The sequence below is a fragment of the Furipterus horrens genome, unplaced genomic scaffold, assembly GCF_987537825.1.
Source record: "Furipterus horrens unplaced genomic scaffold, mFurHor1.1.pri manual_scaffold_1, whole genome shotgun sequence".
In the NCBI taxonomy this organism is placed as follows: domain Eukaryota; kingdom Metazoa; phylum Chordata; class Mammalia; order Chiroptera; family Furipteridae; genus Furipterus; species Furipterus horrens.
In genome coordinates, this window is record NW_028327171.1 from 43,610,802 (window position 1) to 43,622,428 (window position 11,627).

General features: G+C 36.3%; 1 pseudogene; it reads left to right on the plus strand.

The window, feature by feature from the left end:
• Positions 1 to 4,019: 4,019 nt before the first annotated feature.
• On the plus strand, positions 4,020 to 5,161 carry LOC150020951 (large ribosomal subunit protein eL18 pseudogene; annotated as a pseudogene).
• Positions 5,162 to 11,627: the final 6,466 nt, after the last annotated feature.

Sequence of the window (11,627 nt, forward strand, 5' to 3'; positions counted from 1 at the left end):
GAGCTGATATGCAAGCATGAAATCCAGGTCTTCAACAGAGTCCAGATCCAGCTGTTCTCATGTTAGGTGACAGTGCTACCTCACATGTATATTCCAAACCTTTTGGTTACAATGTAAAACTAAAATATATAAAGGCATTCTATTTTGTAAGTATATTCAAAATTTGATATGCAGAATTGCTGAACACAAAAGCATGTGTACACATAAAACTGTTTCCAAGTCAGTTTTATGAGAAGTTATGATTCATGCAAATGATTAAGAGACTGTTACACTTTTCTGTGATGTTTTTTTCTAGAAGATAGGCATATCACAACTGAGAACTGATGAGTGGGTGAGCTCACTACATGCAGATTTACCTAGTGATGATGTTGTGCTGAAACGGTAAGTGGCAAAAGAAATAGCCACACAAAACCAGCTGAACCTGTTAGGACTTAAATATGATAAGCGTGTTTCTCAACTACCACACCTTACACCCCCTTTAGCTGACCTTTTTTTCCATCGGCCTTTTTTTTTTTACCTGCCAACAATAATGCCCACTCAGTGCTGCCTCTGGCCCATTAATTCTGCTTGGCTCTCTTTGAGATCTTAGACAGCGTGCTTCTCAGGTGATTGCAATATGAGTCCAGTAGAAAAAGAGGTTGTCAACAGTCCCAGTGAGGTCCAAATTCTTGGCAGTGGGTTTCATGGAGCCTGGTGCTGTCACTACATCAATCAGGCAGCCTGGAGCACACTGTTATTATCACAACCAGCCATTCCCACTGCCATCACTCCAGGAGAGAGGAAAACCTTCTCTTCACAACTGACTGCAAGCAGCTTGATCCCTATAACCTTGAGAAATGCCGAATGCCACAGGTGGGAGTTGCCCTGTGGCTCTCCTGCAGATTCTTTCCTCCCTGAACTGCCCCTTCCATCTCTCAAGTCTTCATTCTTCTCAAACTGGAAGATAGTCAGGAATGAGACTGTTTGAGCCCAAGGATTTGGCTACAAGCCCAAAGGCCAAACTAAAAGTACCCCAGAGGAGAAGCAAAGGTATAATTTTGTACTGCTGTGGAAGAGAATGCAAAAACCCAGAGGCAGAGTCCCTGGGAGTACTTGACAGTTCTCTTTGTAAATGAAAACTGATCACAAGCTTCAACTAGTGATCCTTAGCAGGACCTGTTTCTGGGAAAAATAATAAAGAAAGTCAAGTTTATCATCTTTGTTTATTACCATTTCCATTTGCTGCCCTTCTCCCCTGTCCACTAATAAGGACCTTTCCTCTCCTGGTGATCAAACTGGCCCTTGTTTCTGGTTGATGTTGGAATCATCCATATTATAATTCATGCAAATGATTAAGGGACTGCTATACTTTACAGTGATGCTTTTCCTAGAGGATTTGAATATGAATAGAGGATAATATGTCAATTCAGAGAAGTAAGGCTTGATTAGTAAATGTTTGCTCCTCTCAGTCCAGGCTCCTTTGCTGCTTAGTTAGTCTAGAACTAGATGGCATTTTCTCATGTGTTGGTGAGAACAGCATGTGGACTAAGCTTATTGAAAGCTAATAACAATCATAGCCACAGCAGCTATTTATTAAGTGCCTAACTATTCCATTTACCAGGTACTTTACATAAGTTATCTCATTCAGTCATCACAAAAACAATATTAAATGAATACTATTATTTCTACTTTATAGATAAGAAAACCAACATACGTAATTCTAAGCAACTAAATGTTAGATAGTGAAGGGCTTTGAAAGCCCTTGACACCTCCACTATATGATATCTCAGGAACCAAAAACTTCAGTTGAGTTTTGAAGTTAAAACATTAAAATTGGACTTTCAAAGTAGCAATAGAATACAATTATGATACTGAAAGAGGTGATTAGAGCATATTTACCTGCTCTACCCACCTACCTCAAAGGAATACTGTGAGATTCTCCAACATAGAATAAACCTCTGTTTCACTCTTTCTTAAAAAAAATTATATTCTTATATCTGGGCCACAAAGCAAACCTCCATGCCTTCCAAAAAAAGATAATACAAACAACATCCTCTGACTAAAATCTAATGAAGCTAAAATTAACAACAAAATAAAAAAAAACAATAGGGAACTTCCACCTAGAAATTAAAAACATGTTGTTAAATAACACAAAAAAATTATATTGAGTAGAAGTCAGACACTAAAATTACATACTGTATGACTTGTTTATATGAAGTTAACAAGCAAAACTAATTCATTATGATAAAGGTTAGAATAATGATTACCTCTGAATATTGGCTGAGAATGGGCACAAAGGAACTTTCTGGTGGATCAGGTCTAAATCTTGATCTAAATGCTAGTTCCCTGGGTATATACACACACAAATATTCATCAAACTCTACTCTTAGATTTTGCATACTTTAATATATATAAATTATACCTCAATTCAAATTTAAAAAGCAATTAATGTAATTCAGCACATTAAAAATTAGAATAGCCCTGGCAAGTGTGACTCAGTTGGTTGGAATGTCATCCAGTACTCAAAAGGATGCAGGTTCAATTCCTAGTCAGAGCACATACCTAGATTTTGGGTTCAATCCTCAGTCCAGGTACATATAATGCCTAGTCTGGACATGTAAAGGGAGACAACCAATAAATGTTTGTCTCTCACATCAATGTTTCTGTGTCTCCCTTCCTCTCTCTCTAAAAGACCATAAAAAATGTCCTCAGGTGAGGCAAAAATTAAAATTAAAATTATCACTCCTTAGCGAAAAAGAATTTGATAAAATTCATCACCTGTTCATTAAAAAATCAGAAACTAGAAATAGAAAATGAGAAATAGTAGAAATTTTCTTACTCTGATAAAAAGTATTTAAAAATCCTGAAACTGAATACTTAATATTGAAGTGCTAAAACTTTCCTCTGAGATCAGAAATGAAGCAAAGACACATGTATTACCATTTTTATTCAACATGGTACTGGAGGTCCTAGCCAGGGCAATACAGCAATCATTATTCGTAAATGGCATAATTATGCATGGAAAAATCCAAAATAATTTAGAGATAAGTTATTAAACAAATAAATGAATTTAGCAGAGTCTCAATATCTGATCAATTTACAAAAATCAATTAATTTTATAAATAAAACTATTAGAAAAATAACATTTAAAATAGCATTGGCTGTAAACACCATAGACTAAATCTAATAAAATATGCACAAAACCAACACAGATAACTTTAAAATATTATTGAAAGAAATTGTAAAATCCCTAAATAAATTAGAAGAGTTCGTGTTGTAAACATGTCAATTCTCCCTATAGCAATTGACAAACTTCATGTAACAAATCAAAATCCTAGCAAGGTTTTTTGGATGGAGAAACTGACAAGTTTCTAAAATGTATTTTTTAAGATGCAAAGAACCAAGAACATATGAGATAAATTTAAAGAATACACTTGGAGAACTTACACCACTAGACATCAAGCTACATCAGTTAAGACAGTGTGACACCAATTCAAGCTCATGCAAATGGACGGGTGAGCTGCAAGAGAGAAGCCTGTAAAGGAGCTTGATGCGAACACCTGACTTATGACAGAGGTCACATTTCAGAATCTGGAGCAGAGCAGAATTGTAGCAAGTTGGGGCAAGTCAATTGGATATCCAAGAAGAAAACTTAATCTTGATCTCCCATTATACAAAAAATAAAATAAAAATCAATTCTAGATGAACTGTAGATGTAAATACATAAGGTAAAAACAATTAAGCTCTTAGAAACATGATGTAGGAAAATATCCTCGTGATCTTGTCATAAGCGATGACTTCCTAAAAAGGAATTTTAAAAAGAACTAACCATAAAGGAAAAAGAATTATAAGTTTGGCTACATAAAAATTAAGAACTTCTGCTCATCTAAAAACTCATTTAAAGGCTTTAAAGGTTAAGATGCAGAGTAGGAGTCCATGTTTGTAATTCTTACATCTGACATTGTCAGATATATCCAGAATATTGAAAGAACCTCTTTAAATTTAAAAAAAAAAAAAAAAGTGATACAACCAATAGAAACATGGCCAAAGACTTGAAGAGGCATGTTACTTCTTTCCAAAGAGCTAAATCAATTTTGGGACAGCCAGTAGAGCACTATGCTGCTGTATAAAGGAATGTAGATTATCTCTATTAATTACTGTGCTATGCTAGGAGAGAGAAAGTGAAAAAGAGGGTGTATGGCAATATAAATGTTTATGTATGTGTTATACTACCTTCATCCCTAGTTTGGCAGCATAACCACACAGAAGGGAAATAACCCAGGTAACTTTAAAATGCAGTATTTAAAATATTTATTCCTAGTGGAATATATTCTAAGGACCAAAAAACTACAAATAAAACTTAGACTGGTTTTAGTAATCATACTGGTGGTGGTAGTTTTAATATTATTCTGATTCTGTTACATGTTTATTGTAAGATAAAGCAAATAAGTAACTATTTTAGTGCCAGAATCAGGAATGTTTGTGTGGAACAAAAGAATGCAGATATAAGAAGCGTTTAAGTAAAAATCCTACAGTCCTGAATTTGAATTGGAAGTATTGGTATGAAATTATGATGTATTTTGTCTTTGAAAAATAGTTATTTCTGTTCTTTCCAACCTGGTAGAACAAGAGTACCATCATCGAAGTGGACATTCACCACAACAAAAACCAAAAGGTCCAAGCCTGGGAACTCAAGAGCTGGGACATCTGCATAGGCTGTTGGTCAAGCTGTACAGGTTTCTGGCCTGATGACCCAACTCCACCTTCAGGCAAGTAGTGCTGAAGAGGTTGTTCATGAGTCATCCCAATTGGCCACCTCTGTCCCCTTCCCTTATGACCCAGAAGATGAAGCTTCCTGGGTGGGAGGGAAACCTACCCTCATTGCAGGGACTACAACCGACAATGTGCAGGTGCTGGAGGTGCCCAAACTGAATATGTGTGCACTTTGTGGGAGCAACCACTGGAACCAGCTCCTCAAGGAGCAAGATCCTCACCTTCAAGTAGCTGGCCCTGAAATCCCCCAAAGGCTACGGCGCCATCCTACTTTCTGGTCCTTGGCGGAGGGCCCAGAGGTGTGCAAGCATTTTGTCAAGGCCCCGGGAACCCCTCACAGCCACACAAACCGTACATATGCTCCAAGGGCTGGAAGTTTGAACATGCAAGAGGCCCATGTGGCTATTAAAATGAACCCCAGATCCTACCTTGTAACTAAAAGATTTTGCATGCAAAAATAAAAACAAAAACAAAAACAAAACTTATTTCATAGCTCTGTCCACTGAAAAGGCCTACAAGCAATGACCAATTCAGAAGCAATAGGCACTCCTATCATCCTAATGGTAATCTTTAGATACTACTTCCCATTAAAAGGAACCAGAGATTATAAAAAAATGCCTCTTCTAGGTGTGGGGCAGGCAATCTACAACTTGTCATACCAGAGAGTAAGAAAAATATTAGGACTATTAGAATTTTGTCAAATAAATGCAGTAGACAACTTATAAAGGCATCCACTAGTTAAAGATACAGTAATTTGAGAAGCAATAACAATAATATCTAAAGTGGATTGGAACATAACAAATACATTTAAATTTGTGCATTTATAATGATACTTTAAAAATGTATCAGTTACTTTTGGAAAATGTTGAAGATTTAACTCATTATTTTGAACTGGTTAACACAGGGGAAGAAACATTTGTTCTGTCTTTATTATTGAACAGTACCTCAATTTGAATAAATACTTGATAAAGAATACTTCTTTAGAGAAGTGTTCCAGCTAGTAAATGAAAAAGGAATAATAGAAGAGCCACGACTAATTAAAGTGTTGGTCAGTGTTTTGCAGCTCTTAATGAATTAATGGATCTAGGCAATGACCATTAATGGCTGTTAACATCTCAAAAAGAGAGACAACCAGACAGTTCATACCTCTTAATGGATGTACACAAAATGAAATATTCTTGCTAAAAAAAAGAAAAAGTCAAGCCTGAATCTGATCAAGCCTCTATATCAAGCTATCAGTTAATGGGAAAGAGAGGGAAAAGAAAACATTTTCAGCAATACCAGGGATATAAATAGCAAAATGCATGGACAAAAACCTATAGGACAAACTTGGAGAAGAAGAAAAATGGAAGAGAACATATAAATTAAATGAGGCTTAAGAGGTATATTAATCAATTGCAATATAAGTACTTTATTTGGATCTTAATTTAAACAAACAATATATGTGCAAAAATCCAGGCAATGTTTGATCAAGTAGCAAGAATATTATTAGTTTTTAGTGTAATGTTGTGATTATGTTTTTAAAAGTCTTTATTTTTTAGAGATACATATTTAAATATTTACAGTTGAAATTATGGGACATCTGAATTTGCTTTAAAAGAACCAAGCAAAGAGGTCAAACAAGTGGAGATGAAACAAGTTTGATCATAAATTGTTAACTGTTGAATCTGGGTGATGGGTCCATAGGAGTTCATTATATTATCTCTCAACTTGCTCATGTTTGAAATCTCTATACTAAATTTTAAAAGTTTAAAACATCATTGGTCATTCTCATTTATTCACTCATTCATTTAAAATTTATTGAGCATTTACTAAGGACTTGAAAGAAACAAAAAAAAATTGAATTTATATAAATCTGGAGGAAAAGCTGAGTGTAATAATATGAAATAGAAAAAATAAGGACAAAATCAATAAAGACGTTCTCCTCCTTTCCATTGAGTAACATAAAAACAAACAAACAAAAAACCCTTGGATGAGTCTCTAAAAGGTGAACCTCACTCCAGACCTGGATAAATTAATGAAGGGGGTAAGCTGGTTTTTATTAGTCTCAGAATAATTCTTTCAGGGTCCCCCACCTTTTTTTTTTTTTTAACCTTTATGTGGATGCCTTTCAGACCAAACACAGTCCTACTCTCATTTAGTAAACTTGCCTATCAATGTAATGTGTTACCTTTACAGGATTATTTGATTAAGGTACATGATGCACTAAATTAAATGCCTTGTTAAGTATTCAAGGTACATATTTTGAAATATACATAGCTATGTGATTTCTGTGCAAAATCTCAGTTATTATGGTTTTTAAATTAAAATGCTTTCTGGAGCATCTGATATAATTATAGACATTTTGACCAATGTTTCAATTAATCCTAGTTATGGTTTATCTTTCATAATATATTCTAAAAGAATGTTTCTTCTCTCTAAAGAATCCAGCTTGAATTGGTCACTTATAAAACATCTCAATTTTTTATGTTATTATTATTTTTTTCTAAAACTAAACATCAGTTCAGGAAGTGACCTCACATTGAAGAAGATTTAGATTTAAAATTGACTGTTTAGACATATTTTAGACAAAGAGAAAATGGTGAGACTTAGGTAAAATTTCTTGAAAAAGAGACTGGATAATATTTTCATGAACAAAAAATATCAAAATATACACTTAGGTAAGGTGGCTCTGGCCTGTTTTGGATGGCAGAAAAAAATTCTGCAGAACATTGGAAACCATATGTGAAAAGGATCAAATATAGAACTAGGTAAGTTAAAAAGAAAGCAGTTATGTATTGTATCTGTATAACTAGATATATGTGTGTATCTAGATATATAGATATATATAAGGATGTATATATATGGATATAGATATGCATAAACAGAACATGGAGAATATTTTGAAGTAATTGCTTTGATTAGTTAGTATTGGGTATATGATCCAAATCCATTGGGTGGTCCTTGGGCCAGTATGGAACAGAAATGACAATGCAATCCAGTTGAAACACAAATAAGAAGCCTGTGGGAAAGACTCTCAGCATACGTTTAAGGTGTATGAGTGAGATTTATTTTTATGGTATATTATGAAATATTTATTGTGGTTATTTCCAGACTTTTGGGTCTCAGAGACACATAAGAAAAATGTTTTATACAATGACGTTGGCATAGAGTTACAAACTTTCTCATTTCAAGTAAATGTATTTTAAATTGCCATCTGCTATCTTTGTTATTTTATTCAAAATGATTATAATGAAAGGAGTAGGAAATACATAATTTTGAAAAGAAAAGGAAAATAAATAGTCCCTCTCAAATCACATAGATTAATGGCAGGTATCAGTCTGAATACTATTTTAGCAGAGCTGGGTTTTCTTTTATTAAACTCTTTTAAAACTCAAATTATGTAAATGACATATATGCACAATATAGAAAACTTGAAAAAAAACAAAACAGAAAATAACTAAGAATGAAAGTGTGAATCTCCCTATCCAAAGACCCAGCCAATGCATGTACTTGGCATTTTTAATAGGTAATTGACAATTTTCATTAACCAAAAGCTATTTTTCTATATATACTCTTCTTATCTTTTTTTATTTAGCACTGTATCATAAATATTTCTCAAGAAAATATATATTCTTCCACAACATGATTAACTGCACAATATTACTTTTGTATGAGCATGGAATAATTTACTTAATTCTCTCATTGTTGAACATTTGTTATTGTTTTTTGTTTCAATTTTTCCTCTATTGTAAGCAATACTTGCATTTCCCCAGGTCTCTTCAGCCAGTGAGGACAGCTGGGATCTACTTAACAGCAGTGACATACCTGTCACCATTCCTGTCCTCCACCCCCATTCATGCAGACTCTCAGCTTGGAACATTTATAGAAGTCCCTGGGGACAGAAGCTTCACATGAGTTCACTAACAATTTGGCTCCTTTTTGGGGAATGGCTCTTCTTGTGAACATTCTGTGAGCACATTGGTGTCCCCTGGAAACCACTGGTGTTCCCAGTAAGCTTTAAGTTGTCCACATTCTGTTTCATATTTAGAGAAAGCCGAACTCCCAAGGCCATTTGTTATTCTGTGTTACAGAGATTCAGACCACACATTGCTACTTAACCCACAACTTCCCCTTAAAAACAGTTTCCTTCAGCTCTGCCTGTAGGCTGTCTTTCAACAGACCTCAGACACTAATGCCTGGATTGATCAGAGGGCAAACAAAATGTGGTCCTAGAGGTGCCCTTCTTCCTGAGGCTCACCTAGACAAAGGTTTGAATGTCTTCTTCAGCACAGGCAGGACTCCTGCTTCAAGGAGCACTTTGGGTACCTCTCTTTCTTCCCCTGGAATAAATTGCTAGACATGAATTCCTATGTATACCTTTAAAGGCTTTCAATATTGTTATGGGCTGACTTTTGTCCCCACTAAATTTATGTGTTGAAGCCCTAACCCCCAGTAATTTAGAATGTGACTGTTTTTGCAGACCAGGCCATTAAAGAGTTGAATAAGTTAAAATGAGACCCTTAGGGCAGGTCTTAATCTAATCAGATTGGTGTCCTCTCAAGACAGGAAATTTGGATTCAAAAAGAGATACCAGGTGAGTCTATCATGTAAGGACACAGAGTAAAGATGGTTATCTACAAGCCTTTGGAGGGCTCAGGAGAAACCAAACCAAACCGGTTGACATCTTGATCTCAGACTTCTAACCTCCAGAACTGTGAAAAATATATTCTTGTTGTTAAGTCATTGAATCTGCGGTGATCTGCTAAGGTAGATTTAGAAAATTAATACAAATGTATACTCTAGAATTGGGCAAATCACTTTCCATTTCCCATGTTATTCTCTTCATTTATTATTGCCATGAAATTGCAGAATTTCACATTAGGAAGGACGTGAAGATCAATTAATGTACACTGATAAGAAGTAGTTCTCACTGGGATGGATTGCAGAGTTTTTACATTAAAGTGCTGAAGACTTACCCAGACTTCTGAATCATTTCTCCAGAAATGGGACCCAAATTTGAATATGAACAAAAGCCCTTGTCCAGTATTTCCAGAACCTTGCAATTTCCAGAACCTTGACAGCTCTCATTAAATAATAAGAATAGAGGGAAAATGGTATCATCCCTAATTAATGGCAGAGCAGGCAGTAAAACAGAGACCTGTAGAGGGCTCTTTCCAAGAAACCATACCAGCTTCTTCTCTCTGTAACGTGGAGTGCCAGTTCTTGCATCCAGTTCATGTCATTAAGGATTTCACATCAATTCACCCCTAAGATGTTGCTTGCCTTAAAGTTGTTGCCTTGAAAATGTTGATGAAGATTATAATAGGCGCTAGCATTTATTGAGCACTTCCGTGCTAAGCACTCTGAAATGGGAATTTTATAAATTAACCCATTTAATCCTCATTACAACCCGGGGACAGAGATGTTATAATTCCCATTTTTCAGATGAGGAAATAAAGGCACAGACTTAGGTTCATGACCTAGTATCATAAACAAAGTCCAAACTCTGACCTGGAACCCCATTGAAATGACTCAAAAAGAGAAACTTAAACTTCTCAGGGATTCTCAGGAGAAGAGAGTCATATTTCAAAACATAGGTGTGTGTTCTCCACATGGAATGAGGCCAACTACAAGAGATCAGGGATAGATTTAGACCCACCCATTGGAGAGGGCAGGTATTGGATGTGGGTCTTGAGAGGTAGCTCAGATCATAGGGAGCCCATAGTGTCCAAATGCTAGTTGGTCTGGAGAAAGTTTGGAATAAATTTCACTTTTTATAATTACAAGAAAAAAAATCATTTTACAGGTTTTTAAAAAGATATATTAGAGAAAGCATTATTCGGTCGGCAGCCGTCCGTCTCGAGAGACGATGGTGTAGCTTCTTAAGAGTCTATCTGCACCGCCGAGAATGGCTGTGCAGTCCGACTCGGGAGTGACACGGTATCTGTCTCCTCCCGTGTTGAATCGACATCTTGCGATGACGCTGGAGTGTCCTCTCCAGTGGAGCTGAAGCTACAGAGCCTGGGCAGGGTGATATGGAGGGTCTGCTGTTGCCCATGCAGCAGACGCCCCCTCTCTTCGCAGCTGAAGGGTCCAAGGGAAAGACGGAGTCGATACAGCTTGGCTTCAGGTGCGCCGCAGGAGTTGCCGGTGTTGACTACAACGTCAAACCGCCTTAGGGACTCCGGCTCCGGATTTTCTGTCGGGGTTTACTCCCTTAGCCTTTCCCCTGAAGAGGTATGCCGCAAGGCAGCAGAGGTTTTTTGGAGTCAGAGTTTTCCTTCTCTGATGTGCCCTGACTGGAAGATCGAACCAGCGACACTTAGCTCGCAGGCCGACGCTCAATCCACTGAGCCAAACCAGCCAGGGTCTTAGAGAAAGCATTATTATTATTGGGATTAAATGACTATATTGTCTGTTTCTGGCATCAAGTTCAGAGAAAGTCACAGCTTGGGAATGAAATAGAGGTAGTCACAGGAAAGGTACTCAGAATTATACTTCATCCATAGCACCAAGCAAGCAATAAGTACTACTCTAATCCCAACTTTCTCATAATATCTCTCCAATGAATTTCTTATCATCAGAGGCAGTCTTTTATGCATTTCATGTTCCTGTATGCCGCACACTAGAATAAGACAAAGACCGACCAAATGCCACAAACCACCCCAGAAGCCCCTTTGCTCCTTTAAGGAGACCAACAAATCTGTTCTTATCGGTATTACTGTTAAATCCTTATAAACAGTGGTTAGCCTTCTGTGGCCATTTAAGAGACTTTTATATGGTTTTTGAAATGCTCTCCAGACATATTGCTTTTATCTTTCTTTCTTTATTGATTTTTCTCCTTAAGACTTTAATTCACTCTTCTGAGGTTGCTACAGTCAAGAGAGAAATTC